The 15,653-nt window shown below is 58.5% G+C and overlaps 1 protein-coding gene across 12 annotated transcripts in view; it reads right to left on the reverse strand.

The window, feature by feature from the left end:
* Positions 1-13,401, reverse strand: part of AKNA (AT-hook transcription factor) — a 102,574-nt gene extending 89,173 nt beyond the window's left edge. For 3 of the 12 annotated variants that reach the window (XM_070596324.1, XM_070596325.1, XM_070596318.1), the window contains exon 1: positions 3,610-3,748. The gene's annotated coding sequence lies outside the window, so the exon portion shown is untranslated. Of the gene's footprint in view, positions 1-3,609; positions 3,749-6,387; positions 6,492-12,101; positions 12,163-12,613; positions 12,720-13,170 lie in introns of those variants that run through there. The other 9 variants (XR_011533567.1, XM_070596322.1, XM_070596327.1 and 6 more) reach the window with 7 other exon arrangements.
* Between the last annotated feature and the right edge of the window lie 2,252 nt (positions 13,402-15,653).

Consider the following 15,653-nt stretch of genomic DNA (forward strand, 5'->3'; position numbering starts at 1 on the left):
AGGGGAGGTGGTGGCCCCACCCGGGCGCCCCCCCCCCCCGGTTCTGTTCAGGTGTTGGAAGCACATCCCAGGCCGGAGAGAGCACGTCGAGGTCCGGCTTAGAAGCGTCTCTCCGGCTACTCAGGAGAGTGAACCAGACGCGGCGAGCCTGGGCACAGAGGGACCTGTGGCAGCGGAAGGGCCCTCCTCTCCCTCGCATCTCCTCCCGCCTCCTCCTGTCCCACCCTCCCGCTGTGGCCGACACCACCCCCCCCAAGAGCCTCCTCTGTGGCAGGCACGAAGCCCCACGGGGGTCAGGACAAGCTGGGTGGAAGGTCACCTGGCGGCCCAGGTCGCGGCTCTTTCCTCCAGGGGCCAGAGACAACGGAGGGTAACCCCAGGCCTCAGGAACAGACGCGTCTGTGTGCACCCCTGTGGCCTCGTGAGCGCTTGCGTCAGGGTCAAAGCCTCGATTTGCACATTGAGAAAAGTCAGCAGGCAACTATTTCTGGACAGAAGGTTCCCCAGGGAACTCGCAGCCAGGGAAGCGCTGAGTGCCCCAGGGTAGGGGACAGACAGGGAAACAGTCCCCCCTGTCTCCTTGGACAGGGCCTCTGTCCTCTCCCCCGGCACCCAGAATTTCCTCCAGGTCCCCCTGGGAGCCCCCCACAACCCCCACCTGTGGGCTGTGTCTGGAGGCCGTACCCACATCTTCTCCCTCTGCCCTAACCCCGAACAGGTGAGCAGTTCGCCGGAGGACTGTTTCTCCCCCGAGGTCAGGGTGGCAGAGTGACCTGGCCGAGATCACCCTTTGGTGACAGAGCATGACTTGGAACTGTCAATTTTGGCCCGGTGCTCTCCAAAAAAAATTTTTTTAAATCACACAACTCGTTAGTCAAAATATATTTGCTGGCGCACCCAATATACGTTTCTTTTAACTTTATATACACGTATTCTCATAACACATTATGTGCATTAGAAAAAATATATCCAAAAATGGGTTTTTTAAAAGATGTGGTAGAAAATAAATATTTTAAAGAGAAATTCTAATCCTTGTTTCCTACACTTTCTAGGGGGCCTGTGCCCCTCTTGGGAGTCCCTGCTGGTGGGCCTTAAGCTCCAGTGTTCTTACGAATCCTCTGAGAATACAGATTCCTAGGCTGACCCAAAGTGGCCCTGGGGGAGGGCCCAGGAGTCTGCATTTTCCACCATCGCCCCAGGCAAGGCCCGCCCTTTGCCCGTGAGGCCTCTCTGCTCCTGCCACCACGGCAGGTACGAGAGGCGCTAAGACCCGTTGCTTTTCTCATTCCGAAACTTCCGCCAAACAAGGGGCCGGGGGAGTTGTGTGGTTTTTTGACTTTTTCAAGGGCTTTTTTCTAGCCAAGCCACAGAGCAGCCTGCCCAATCACAGAGGCCTCCGGGCGCACAAAGAGGAAGATCCCGTCTCCTGGGATGACTCAGTCATCACAGAAATCTCACTGTGACCAGGGGAAGCCTGATGTCAGAGGCAGTTGTGGTCCCTAGCTGGACTTTTGCACATGCTCCCCAGGCCCCAAAACCTGTGAGCCTCTCCTGAGTGAGGACTCTGTCTTCCATGCAAGACACGGCCCTCGGTGCCACGGAGCCTGGGGCCGGTCAGTCAGCTAGTCAGTCAACAAACACACATGAGTGCCAACCACATGGCAACCTCAGGCTGGGACAAGGACAGGCACTCAGTTGGCTGCTGTGAAAGAGAAGCAGGCCGGGCGACCGGAGACCAGGTTCTGGGCCTGGTGCTGCTACTCCACAGTGAACTGCTGCGCTTACGTTTTCGTCACTGTGAAACGGAGAAATGCCACCTGCTCTTGTGACCGCAAGGCGGTATCGCCCTGTTTGGGCAGGCTGGGGGCTAGGGGACCGGCTAAATGAACTTTGAGATTCCTGCTGACTCATCGGCTCCCGGGGGCAACAGCCTCAGATCCGTGAACCCCCTCCCTCCTCCCTGAGGTCCCATTTCAGAGTAACAAAGATAGTATTGAGCACCCAGTGAGCACAAATTAACTTTAAGAACCTCGGACTGTGCGCCAGCACCACATGAGACACAAGGAATACAGAAAAGAGGAAAAGTGTTCCAAAACTTCAAATGGGGGGTCCCTTCCAGCAGAGGCATTAAAGAAGGAAGCATTAAGTCGGGGTTGAGAGACAAAGGGGATTTGGGGGAGAAGAACGGAGTTGGGCATTCCCGGCAGAGGGAACAGCATAGGCAAAGGCACAGAGGTCTGAGAGCATGAACAGAACTTGACAGCTCCGGGTAGGGGTCCTCGAATGGCAGGCAAAGGCAGGGTTGCTCCAGCCAGCCTTCCTTAGGGCAGTGGGTTGGCTCCAGCCTCCAGCTGCGTGAACTAGGGGCTGAGCCCAGGAGAGTCCCGTTAGCACTGAGTCCCCTCAAAGGCTGGGCTGTGGGGGTCCGGGTCCCCTGCCAGCCGTGGAGCGACCAGCGCCACAAGGAAGCGTCAACCAGTCCCCTCTCCTTTTGTAGTCTCCCCACTCCAACGGCCAGCCCTGCCCCGACTCTCTCTTGGGGTCTATGAGACCCCTGTGGTCTCTCTCTCCAGTTCCCGAGCGGGTCGGCCACCCCCACAGGGCTTCTCTGCCCCCTCGGCGGCTCCAAGCCTGAGGACCCTTCCCTTTATGGCTCTAACTCCTGGTTTCTCCTCTGCCAACTGCCGCCATGCAGCCCGGCGCTGCCTCCCCATGCCTTCTGAAGCCCCTTCCCATCCAGCGAGGGCTGTCCAGGCACCCCCGCTGCTCCCACCCGGACCCTGACATCTCCCAGATGCAGAAACTGAGCCACAGAGGAGCGGTCGGCTCTCATAGGACCTCGAGCCAGGAAGTGTGGCCCCAGGGTGCTGTGCTTCTGAAACCAAGTCCATCAGACTTGGGGGTGGGGCAAGAGGAAGGGGAAGGAAGACAGCCCCCATATCAAGTGGCCCGGCTCCTCCGAACTCGGCTGCCCTCCCTGAACAGCTGCTGAGCACAGACCTGTGTTCTCAGGGGTCCCCGCCAGCTGTGCAGAAACGAGTCCTCCAGCCACCGCCCCCCCGCACGTACCCCCGCCTGCCCCCAGCTCCCTCCAGCAGCAGAGGCCGAGGAGAGAGAGGAAAGATGCCCCGGCTACTGCGGACTCCAGTCCCGCCAGCCGGAAGAGCTGGGCTGCATCTGCCGGACCCTCCCTGGCTCCGCTCCTTGCCCTTAGTGGCAGAGGGGGCCATTCTCTAGTTGGGGGGACCCCTTGCTGCCTGCTCCTCATCGGGCATCACGTCTGGGGCCCCTTAGCAGCTGTGGGACGAACTCTGCATGTGCAGCTGAGGACGCCCCAGGCACAGAGAGGGACCAGCGCTCATCCAAGTGCACACAGATCAGAATCAGAGCTCGGAGCGGAACCCAGCATCCCGAGACTTGACAAAACCCCCCTAAAATGCCCCCGGCCCCGGGCGCCGGGTGACCCTCCTCTGGGAGAGAAGTAACGCAGCTGTCGCTGTCGTAGCTGCAACTTCCTGGCTGGGCTGGTCCAGCCGCCCCGGACTGTCCCAAAGTCTGTGACTGGCCCGTCCAGAGGGAATGGCCTACCCGCCCTCCTCAGCTCCCTACCTCTCTCGGGCTCCACCACCATCCCGCGGCCCCAGCTCAGGGGACCCACGTGTGAGGTCTTTGTTCCAAACCTGGGGAGCCCCCTGCCTCCATGGCGCGCTGGCCCGCCTCCAGGCTGCTCTGCCAGCCCGAGCAGCAGCTCACAGCCGAGCATCGCTCCCCGCCTCCGCCCCCCTGCCCCAGCTGCGGCTGCGGCCGCCTCGCCTGGCAGGAAGCGCCCAGCCTGATTTCCTACAAGTGTTTGTCAGAAGGAGGGGGTTTGTCTGCGCAGAGTGCGAGCGAGCGGGAGGAGCTTTACCCCGTGCAGGGCTTCGGCGAGGCCCAGGAAGGACTTGTGGAAACTTCGCAGGATGGGGACCATCTCAGCCAAAATACAGCTTGGGTGGACTGAAGCCCAGAGAAGGTCAGAGGCGAGGCCAAGGTCACACAGCATGCTGAGCCTGAAAAGAGGCCTCTAGCAGTTTCAACCCTCTGGGAGCTTTTTCTACAACCCTTGTCCTGTAGGGTGTGAGCTTGGCCAAGATTCCCTTCCTCATGAGGCCTCCAAGCTCAGACTGGATGCTTGTTTGGCAACCTTCCAGCCCTGACGCTCTGTCCCATGTGTGACCCAACATCTCAGGGAGGCTGCAATGACTCCTGCCATCCCACCCACTGTCCTCGCCCCAAGCTGGGCCTGCAGCTACTGTGGGATTTCCCCGGCGGCATGGAGTGCGGAACTGGCTGATCAGGCAAATGTTCCCTGTTGTTCCCAGGACTCATCAGAGGGTAAGCTGCCTTTTCCCAAGCCCCCCTCGTCCTGTTTCTCATTCGACGGGTACTTACTGAGCTCCTACTGTGTGCCGGGTGCTTTTCAAGGTGCTGGGAATATGGCACAAGACAGACTAAGCCCTGGCTCCACTCTAGCAGAGACACAGACAACAAACAGACACAGAGAGAGCTGTGAACAAGATGGGGAGGGGGCGACGGCGTCGGGATCCACAGCCGGCTGCTCTTGGTAATCCTGATGCCCAGGGTTCACCCAGGCCCACAGAATCAGTCTCTGGTCATCGGCGAATTTAAAGTGTCCGAGGGGACTGGGACAGGCGGCCCTGGTGGAGAACCCCCAGGTCAGAGAGTAACGGGGTGGGGAGGAGGGTGTGGGGACAGCCAAGAAGGTCTCTGTAGGAAGGTGACATTCGAGCAACGGACCCGAAGGACGAGAGGGGCAGGAGCGGGCCACAAGAAGGGCTGGCGGCAGAGTATTCTGGAAGGGCTTTCCAGCTGGGGAACAGCGAAGCTGTGTGCCCAGAGCCAGCGAGCCAAGCCGGAGATGGGGGGCGTGGGGCGGGGGGAGCAGCTCGGGCTTCAGGCCCCGTAAGTGGCTCCCCACTCTGGCTCCGCCCAGGAGCCAGGGATTCCGGTTCAGGAAACAAAAAGAAAAAGGAAAAGACTGTAGCCTCTGTGTCGCCCCCAAAGCCCTCCAGGTGATCCACCTGCACAGCCAGGTCTGGGAACCACCAGCGTGGAGAGAAAAGGGGATCTGAGAGTCAGTGCAGACCTGGACTCCAATCCCGCCCCGCCTCCTGCTGCTTCTGTGACCTTTCAGGCTCCAACTTTCTGAGCCTCAGTTTCTCCATCTGGGAAATGGGGATCAGGAGAGTAGCCAGCCCACAGGGCTGCTGCCCGGATTCAAGCAGCCCAACCCTGCAGAGGGCAGAGCAGGGGCCTGGGACATGAATGAATGAAGGGATGAATGAATGGACTTCCCTGAGGTCCACCTGTGACAACCTGGCAGAGCCAGGGCCAGAACCAGGCACCCTCCTCCAACAGTCACCCCCCCCACCCCCTTCCCTGCCTTGTACCCACAGCCCCCAGCCCCACGTGGAGCAGAGCCAAACCCTAATGAGGCCCCTCCCTGCCAGCTCCGGCAACCCTGTGGGCCATTGTGCGAAGGGCGGGCTCCCCTGACACCCATCACTCACTTGCCCTCCCTCCCTGGCCAATAACCCAGGCAGGACTGCCATCAACGCCAGGTGGCTGCCAGGCACGCCCCCTGGCCCCTGGATAACCCCAAACTCATCTCAGGGCGGCTCCGAACCCCCCGGAAAACAGCCTTCTGTGCGGCACACTCTGTTCCATCTCCTCGCCACCGCCGAGCCTCAACCCCCTCCTCCCTGCCTTTGCCCGTGCGGTGCCTCCTCCAGGTACCATCTCCACCCACAGGCCGAATTCTACTTAACTGAAGCTACACGTCCGAAACGGGGCCCTCCACGCCCATCTCTCCCCGGACGCTCCCAGGTGCACAAGCCAGACCGACTGTCATCCTGGACACTTGCCTCTCCCTGACAGCCCCTCACCAGACATCGGCAACTCCGACTGAGTTTATTTCCTCAAGCTCAGCAGGGTCTGCCCATCTCCGCGCCCCTACGAGCCCTCCTGCAAGTGCCCTTCCCGGACAGCTCTTGCATTCCTCCATCTGTTCCTCTCACTCACCAAAGGCGTCTTCCCGAGACAACAGCGTCCAGACCCAGCCGCTCCGTGCCTGCAACACTCGGAGAGCTGCCCATCGCGGAGAAAGATGCAGGGACTCCGTCCCCTGGCAGCCACCCTGCCTCCTCTCCCTCCACCGGTCCCCCTCCACCCTCCCTTGGCCACACGGGCTCCGTGCCATTCCTGGGACAAACGCACGGTGCTCTCCTCATCGCCCAACCCCACTCTTCTTCTCCCTGTTAACTCCAGGCGACCTGTAGCTCTCAGCCCTGGGCGCTGGGAGGTGGGGGGGCCTCCCCGGGGACTCACCATGTGGAGGTAGCGGCAGGTCTGGCTCCCTGACGACGGGGTTCTGGGAAGCGCTGGTGATGGCAGTGCCCATGCAGCACAGGTCCTGACCCGCAGTCAGGGCACTGCAAACAAACGCTGTGTGATCTACGGAATCCAGCCCGAGCCTAGCCCGGCTTCGGCCCTCACAACTACCCAGCGTGGCCGGTGTGACGTCCCCGTTTTACAGGCCGGTAAACTGAGTCCCCGAGAGGCCAAGCAACTCGCCCACAGTCACGGAGCCAGCGAGTGCCGGCGGACATTCAAATCCACAAAGACTGACTCTGAAGGATCACGCTCGGTGCTCGCACTGTCACAGCCCGCAGGAGAGCGCTGCTACCCAGGCCGGATGAGACCCGGGTTCTAACTTGATAAGAGGCTCTGGCCCCACACAGAGCCTGCTGGTTTTCTAAAGCGCTCTCTCATCCTTCAAGCCCTCAGTGCTTAAGACCAGCCTTGGGAAGCAGGCAGGACAGGTGGAGGAGGCCATCGTAGAGGTGGGGAAACTGAGGCTCAGAGATGGGGAAGCGATTGTGCCCGGTCACCCAGGAAAAACAAACAAACAAAACACCTTGGGCCCCATTAGGAGGCCTGAGTACTTTTTGGCCAGAATCTTGCCCACGTCCGGCTGTGTCTTCATCATCCTGCCGTGCTGACCACAGGAGCCCATCGAGCCTTTGGCCATTTGTCCCCTCTGGCCCCTGGGTCACAATGCTCTAACGCCACCCGCTGTCCCACTGCCCCCCGCCCCGCCACCCCTCCATCCTCCCTCCCTCCACAGTCACTCCTGAGCCCCGCTAGGTGCCGGCACGGCGACCACACTGCAGGTGAGTCTGTCTGTCTTGAAGCCTCCAGTGCCGCCCCGGACACGGCCCAGGACCGGACGGCCATCACTGGTTGACGTGACGAGCCCTGGACAGTCAGTCACTCCTGCACACAAGGTCCTGAGATGCCCAGGGGTACTGTGGGACCATCAGTCTTCTCAGTCACCCTGGGGGGCACCAGGGGCGGGTAACTTCAGGATCCTGGGGGCCGAAGGTGAGGTTATTCCGTCCTCGGCCCTCCTTGAGCTCCCAACACCTCCTGGCCCTGGGAGAGAGACGAAACCCCACCCGGAAGTCGCCCACTCCCTGCTGCCCAGGTGGCTGCATTTACCCCCGCAGTTAAAATCCAGAGGGGCGGAGGAGATGGTGAGGGTCTCAGAGGGGACTGAGACGAACCAGCGGAAGCCTGGCTTGGGAAGTGGAGACCCGTGTTCCAGCCTGAGTGACACTGGACAAGCATCTTCCCCTCTCTTAGCTTTGTAACCTTGGGGCTTAATGAGATTCTCTCTGGGGGTCTCAGAAATGACCTTCCAGCACTCAGTCTCCCGGGTTCATTTGATTCCACTTGCCCACGGAAGCAGAAACGCGTGCACATGGGAGGCTCCAGGCCGCAGGGATTGAAGGCACATGGGCTTTATGGGCAGAGACCTCCAGGTTCTCTCTTGAAAGCTGTGTGGCCTTGGGTAAGTTGCTTAACCTCTCTGAACCCAAGATTCCTTATCTGTAAAATGAGGGGTAATACTAACTTTACAGTTTCCTTGGGATGAGAAAGGAGACTGCATGCCTATGTCCTGGCCCAGTGCCCAGCTGGCACAGAGCTCACCCACAAATGACTCTGGCCACATCCGTGAAACGCCCATATGGCCTGCTCCCTGCAGGACCAAGTTTAATCTTCAAGGCTCTGGAGCTTCCTCAGTATCAGCCACAGATCCAGCTTTGGGTCCTGGACCCAAAAGGGACAGCCAGCCTCCCCAAGTGGAGAAAAATGTGCCATCACCCTGGGACCCTCTTCCCTGGGGCCCCCAACTACCTGCAGGGGTCATTGGCCCAGCTGAGAGTGTCCCTGCCCTGAACAGTTAAGGGGGGAGGAAACGGGCCTTCCTCAGCCAACTGAACCGTGGGTTACGAGGAAGGTGTGGCCACCGGGAGCAAAACACACCCAAGCACGCACACACCCACCTCACACCCACATACACACTGAAATTCACGCCCCTTGAAAAGCAGCAGACGAAAAACTGTGCATGTGCCAGGGAGGCACTGCTGACAGCATTACGATGTCACAGCCTTTCCGCGGCTGAGGACGCAATTATTTAACCTCATGCCACCCCAAGGAGGGGAGAACGGTTACGCCCGCTTCACAGGAGGGGAGGCTGGGTTTGAACCGAGCTGTCTGAATCCAGACAGTACGATCTTAACCACTTTGCGACTGAACCTCGAAGTGGGTGAAAAGGCTGGAAACAACCTCGCTGTCCAGTAACAGGGGATCGTTGAAATAAATTATAACTCCACTCAAAGGAAGATCAGGCAGCTATTAAAAGTCAAACGGTAGAAGAAAATGAAGTGATGTAAAAAATAGTGATATGTTATGTGAACAAGCCGGTTATAATATAATATAGATCTAGTTTGAGTCCATTAAAGAAAAAAACAGTGAAATATGGAGGAAGGGAAGGAAAGGAGGGAGGGAGGGAGGGAGGAAGGGAAAAAGAGAGACAAAGGTGCTCCAAACTATTTACAATAATCACCACTCACTGGTAGAACTATAGGCAAGTTTATTCTTTATCCTTACGTGTATTTGCTAAAACTAAGAGTTGCTTTAAAAATAAGAGTAAAACAAATATTTACTATTCTTTTTTTTTTTGAGGAAGATTAGCCCTGAGCTAACACCTGTCACCAATCCTCCTCTTTTTGCTGAGGAAGACTGGCCCTGAGCTAACATCCGTGCCCATCTTCCTCTACTTTATATGTGGGACACCTGCCCCAGCATTGCTTGCCAAGCGGTGCCATGTCCACACCCGGGATCCAAACCAGTGAACCCCAGGCCACCGAAGCAGAATGTGCGAACTTAACCTCTGCGCCAACGGGCCAGCCCCAATATTTACTATTCTTAAAAAAACAAAACAGGGGCTGGCCCCGTGGCCGAGTGGTTAAGTTCGCGCGCTCCGCTGCAGGCGGCCCAGTGTTTCATTGGTTCGAATCCTGGGTGCGGACATGGCACTGCTCATCAAACCATGCTGAGGAGAGTCCCACATGCCACAACTAGAAGGACCCACAACGAAGAATATACAACTATGTACTGGGGGGCTTTGGGGAGAAAAAGGAAAAAAATAAAATCTTAAAAAAAAAACCAAAAAAACCCCAAACAAACGTAAGCCATCACTGAGCACATCTGTGAAGTGCTCCATTCTTCTGAGGCCTGGGGCACGCCCCTTGTCAGTTTCCCGCCCATGAAAGTTGGGAAGGGTGGCCTGGCTCTGTGAAACTCTTTGCAGCTCTGACATCTGGTGACATTCGGTGACATTCTGTGACAACTCCCATCCCACATCTTTCTCTTTTTAAACTCTGATACTGTGCATTCTTTCTTGCACATATAGCCACGATGCGCCATGTAGGAATGTGTGAAAATCACAAAAAGGAAAGAAGCAATCAGTCCCCTGCCTCAGCCATTTAACACTTCAGGGCACAGTGCGTGCTGTCTGATGGGAGCCTTGTCATCAGGCGTTTAACAGACAAGGAAAGGCCCAGAGAGGTTACACAACTTGCTCAAAGTCACAGAGCACATGAGGGGCACAGTTAAGTCTGCACCCACAAGTAAAGCATTACCCTCCAAAGGAATCCCTGACTTAGGGGGGCTGAGTGCAGCCTCCTGGACCCCGAGGCCCCTCCTGGTCCTTGGTCCTTGGCTGTGGTCCCATGACTCGGAGAAGACTGACAGCTGAGCATCCCACTCTGGCTTTGATCGCCGGCTCTTCCCCCACAAGAGGCTCAGCAGGAGGGGCGAAGGGGAGGATGCCGACCAGGCTCTCGGGGCCGGCGTGGGCCGCCCTGGGAGCAGGGGGTCTCTCAGCACCCGAGCTGGAGTTCGGCTGACGCCTGGCAAGGAAGATCAGAGCCAAGAAGGGACTGTGGGCTGGGGTGGAGGGGGCACCGAGGAAGTAACACTTCGAGGGTTTGGGGGCAGAAAGGCCTGGGTCCAACTCCGGCAGCTCTGACCGTAGACGTGTTTCCACGCATCTCTGATACCCTCCTCTCAGAGTGAAGTCACGGGACAAGGCGTTCGCCCAGTTGAGCACGGGGGGGCGCTGTCAGCCTCCTCGGGGCTCCTCCGGCCAACCAGCGCCTCTTCTCTCGGCCCACCCCCGACTCAGCCTCCAATCCCTCGGCACATGCTGCCCGGTAAATCTTCTTAGAGCATCATTCTGCTTAAAGACTGTCCACGGCTGTCACCCTCAGGTTAGAGGCCAGACGTTTTGACCTGAAATTCAGGTCCCTGCTAACCTGTCCCCAAGTCACAGAGATGTGCTGCTGGCATCACAGACGAGCAGCCACCTCTCATAAAGGCTTCCTTCCCAAATCCCACACTTCAGGGAGCTGCCGCGGGGCGTGGGCCTCGTGGCCTGGCTCTCTTGGGGCTTCCCGCACCACCAGGAACCCTCAACTCCTAGCTGCCATGCAGAGCAAGGCCCGCCTTCCATCCCCCAACACCCTTCACATGCAACTCTCTTAAAAAGAGAAAAGAAAAGAAAAAGTCCTGATGTGGCATTTATTGATTTCCATAGTATAAACACCCTTACTATGGCCAATTTCAAGCCACCAACATGGTACCACTGAGCAAGTGGGGGAAGAGAGGCACACAGTCAGCTCTCATCAGATGACACACTCCTGCAACATCCCCCAGTAAGGACGGACGAAACCCAAAGAAGAGCTGTGTGACCGCAGGTGAATGACTTAACCTCTCTGAGCCTCAGGCTTCTCATTTGTAAAAGGAGGACAACAGCACCCATCCATGGCAACAATGTGAACACTAAGTGATATAACTGAGGCAATCCACAACAGTGTATGGGACACCATGTGTAGGGCTGGGGACCGGGGATAAAACAGACAACAGCGCCTGCCCTCTCAGCCCTCACTCCTTGCAGTAAACTCCTGGGGCCTCAGCCTCCTCATCTCCAAACTTAGAATGCGGGCGGAGCAAAGCTTCCCAGGATGCCACCTCCCTTGAGCCTTACGGTGGCACTGAGGCGGGCATTCCCACTCCCATTTTACGGAGGGGGAAACTGAGGCGCTCAGAGCCCAAGCCGGGCTGGGGATTTGAACCACAGTCTCTGACTCCCGACCTCAGATCTGCCCCACGTCCCGGGCCTGGGGAAGCAGAAGGGGACCTGGGACCGCGCTGGGGACGCAGCTGGCTGCCTTAGAAAGACGCTCTCTCCTCCCTCACGGGGTAAACGGCTCCGGCCGTGCCCGCCGTCCCCAAACCACCCGCTCAGCACGACGGCCGCGGGGCCGGGCGGCTCCTGTCTCTCTGGAAACCCCAACCCCGGCGCCCGGCAGCCCTGCAGGCCGGTGGGAGCTGATGAAATCCCCTTGCAACAATCAGCCCAAATCACATGTTTCCAACGCAAACCGCTGCCTCCGGGAGGCAGGGTCCCCACAAGGGACCTTCTCCCTCCTGCGGAAAAGCCAGGATCGCTGCTGGGAAGAAACCCAAATCGTCCCCAAAACACCATGGGCTCCATCCCCCAAGCCACACTTAGACCGTTCAGAAGGCTGGGCAGAAATCCTGTTTGCTTGACAAAACGAAACCAACAGCCAAAAAAATAAAACGCACCAACTAAAGAGGAGGCTCTTGGGAAGTCCCTGTACGTATCTAACCTCAGTCCTTCGTGCTTCAGTTTGGGCCATTTCTTCTCGTTCTGTTCTAGAGGACAGGGACAATGTCTCTTTTCACGCAGCCTGTCTCAGTTTCTCTCCTCAGCACCCCAATAGCTCCGGTTTGTTATCAGCAACCTTCCTCTCCAACTTTCTCACCCAGAAGCAGAAGGTTTTGAAACTAGGTAATGATCCGCTCCAACCTGTCATGACTTTCAACAAAAACCAGGGAAAGGAGCAGGGAAAAGTCCCGTCCAGGGTCGCACGGCAACAGGCTCTGGCTCTGCCGCCGCCAGCCCCATCACCCTGTGGAGAAGCCAGCTCTGCGCCTGGCCTGCTGTGCGCCCTTGGGCAAACCGCGCCCCCTCTCTGGGCCTCAGTCTCTCCAGCTGTGCACCAAGAGAGGCTGGCCCGATTTCTGCAGTCCGTTCCAGTTCCTCCCGCTGTCGGGCTGCCCACCCTCCCGCTGGGCCTCGCTCTCCCTCCCCCTGCCAAAAAGAGGAAAAGAAACTTGCGTTAGGCGTCCGGGGAGGGCGCGCGGCTCGAGTTGTCAGACTGCGCGGGTTGTTGCCGGGTGAGCAAGCCTCACGCAAATCGCAGGACCGAGAAGTCCCACCTCCCGGGTAACCACAGCTACCCGGGCCACACCTCCGCCCAAACACAGCCCGAGGCCCCGCCAAGGTCCACCCCCCGGATTCCCTGGGGACCCCTCCCCTCCCTGCGCCCTCCCTGCGACCAGCCCCAGCCGGAGAGACGCAGCCAACGCCCCCATCGTGCGGAGGCGGAGACTGAGGTCGGAGGGTGGAGACTGCGGTCCCCCCGCGGTCGGGAGGGTCGGACTCGGACCCCGATCGCCCGTCCGGGGCCCCCTCCCATTCCCGGAGCGGCCATCCGTCTCCTTCCCGCGCGCGTGGGGTGCCCACGTGGGAGAGCCCGACAGCGGCGCCGTGGCCGCGGATCGCAGCCCGCCGGCGCCGTCCACGCTCCCTCCCCATTCCCCCGACGGAGAAACTGAGACCCCGCCCGGCGCCGGCGCCCGCCCGGGACCCGCCGGACCCCTCCCGCCGCTCACCTGCCGGCCGGCCGCCCGCCGCGCGCCGCTGGTTCCTGGAGTTGAGCGGCAAACAAAGGCCGCCAATCGGGGCGCGGGGCGGGGCGGCGACGTTTTGCATAATCCCCGAGGCCGGCCTATGACGGGCGGGGCGCGGCCCCCCTGGAGGCGTGGCCTCGGGAGGATCCACCAATCGCAGAGAGACGGCTGCCTGGGGCCCGCCCCCAAGGACTGGGCCGTGGCTCCGGGACTGGAAATCGCCCAGATCCGGGAGGGTGCGTGCCCCGCCCGGGACCCGCCCGGCTGCAGACGGGACACCGAGGCCCGGAGCGAGCGAAGACCTTGTGCAAGGTCGCACGGAGCCGCAGCGAGCCACGAATCACAAACTTTCGTGGCTGAAACGGACCGCTTCGAGACGGTAGTAATAATCAACTTTTCTTGCACACTCATGCGAGCTCTTCGCTATGCTCAGTCCTCTCCTATGGGGCGGGTGGGTATTGTCATTTCCCCCACCCCAGGTGTATTTTAGTCCAAACCACCATTAGACATGCGGGGAAACCCAGGCCCAGAGACACGAGAACTGGCCCAACGTGCCTCCGTGAAGGCAGGACAGAAATCACCCATTGTCCCCGGAAAGCGCACCTTCCAGGTGGCGGTGTCAGCTGTCACACTGGCCTAGGCTCTCGTCCCAGTTCTCCCACTGGCGGCCACTGAACGTCAAACTCCTGACTCCTGCCTCACAGGGTAGCTGATGGGAATAATTAAAAACAGAGACCCAGGCCTATCAAAAATCAATCAATGGCGCTAATTTAGAGAGCTCCTCCACCAATCCTCTTTCACAGCGAGGGTATGGTAATAGGCCCCCGGGACAGGAGTGACTTGCCTGAGGTCCCACGTGCAGCTGTGCTGCAGCCCTGTTCTCTTTCCTCTTAGAAAAGCTCTTCTCAGTTCCCCAGGTTGTCCGTGACCATGTACACACATATCTCATGGTAACCATCCTAGCAGCTTCTGTTCACTAAAGGCCTACTGTGTGCCAGGGGCAAACATTTTAGCTAATCCTGACAATGATTTTCAAGTTAGGTAAGCATTATGCTCCCCATTTAAAGATGAGGAAATCGAGGCTCAGAGTGGTTAAATGACTTTCCCAAGATCACACAGCCAGGAAGTAGTGGAGGTGGAATTGATCCCAGGTGTCACACTCTGTGGTGGGCACTCTTTGAGCTGTGCCTTCTCTGTCCTTGTGCTCCCCACATCAGGCTACTCTGGGCAAGCAGAGAGGGCTTCAGGTGACTTGAAGGCCAACTGGGCCCCTGCTTGGGCAGATCCTGGCTCAAGGCAAAAACTCACTCTCCCCTTGCCTCGTCCTTCATCTAGCAGCTGACCCTGGGACTCCAGCCTTACCTCTCCCCCAAGTTCTGGCAACATGAGTAAAGATGTCAGGGCCACAGGTTCTCGTGGCCAGGTGGACCTCGGGTGCGCCTCCCTCCCCCAATATTCAAAGCTGCCTTAGCCCATAGCATCGTGTCCTTTCACAAGACAACAGGACACGTGCTTGTCCCTGGCTGCATGTTGTGGACCTCAGGCAGCCGTGGGTCCAAATTCGTCCTCTACCACTCGCTAACGATGCAACTTTGGCCAAGCCACTTGACCTTTCTAAGCCCCCTTGCAAAGGAATTTTTTTAGGTCTAAAAATCCCACTGGGAGGGGGGCCCTCGCACCCAATGGGCCCCGGCCCTGGAGGCGGCCCCAGGAATTTCAGAGGCAACAGTTTCAGAAACTCTTACTTTTTTCAGAGTACAAACCTGGGACCGTGGGCAGCAGCTGTGGGGGGCTCTCTGTCCCCTGGGGTTGGACCGGGTGGGGAAACAGCTGGTTCAAGGCACAGGCCATCCCGACCTGCCCAGAGTTCACAGAGCAGGGCAGTCACTGGCCTGAAATTCACAGTGAGCCAGTGATAGATGAAAACCTCTTGATTCAGAACCGAGGCACAAGGACTCAGGCCTGGAAAAGGGGTGGCATTTCTTCATTCACCCTCGTCCCGACTGCCGTCATCCCCTGGGGCTGACTCTGAGCTGGTGCGTGGCCCACACACAGCATCCCAACCTCCATCAGGGGCAGCTTCCCCGTGGTATTCGCTTCTTGTGGCTGCTGTCACAAATTGCCACCAGTTCACGGCTTAAAACAACGCTAATTCGTTCTCTTACAAAAAGAGGTCAGAGGTCCAAAGTTAGGGACAAAAGGCTAAAATCAAGGTGCCAGCAGGCTAGGTTCCTGCTGCGGGCTCTGAAGGAGCATCCATTTCCTTGCCGTTTCCAGCTTTTTTAGTGGCTGTCTGTATTCCTGGGCTTGTGGTCCCTTCCTCCATCTTCAGACTCGGCTCCCAACATCACGGCACCTTCTCCTCTTCTGTGTCAGATCTCCCTCTGGCCCCCTCTTCCCAGGGCCCTTACGATTCCACAGGGCCCACTCAGACAATGCAGGATAAGCTCCCCACCTAACTGCCT

This window comes from Equus przewalskii, chromosome 26 (genome assembly GCF_037783145.1).
Source record: "Equus przewalskii isolate Varuska chromosome 26, EquPr2, whole genome shotgun sequence".
NCBI classification, from domain to species: Eukaryota; Metazoa; Chordata; class Mammalia; order Perissodactyla; family Equidae; genus Equus; species Equus przewalskii.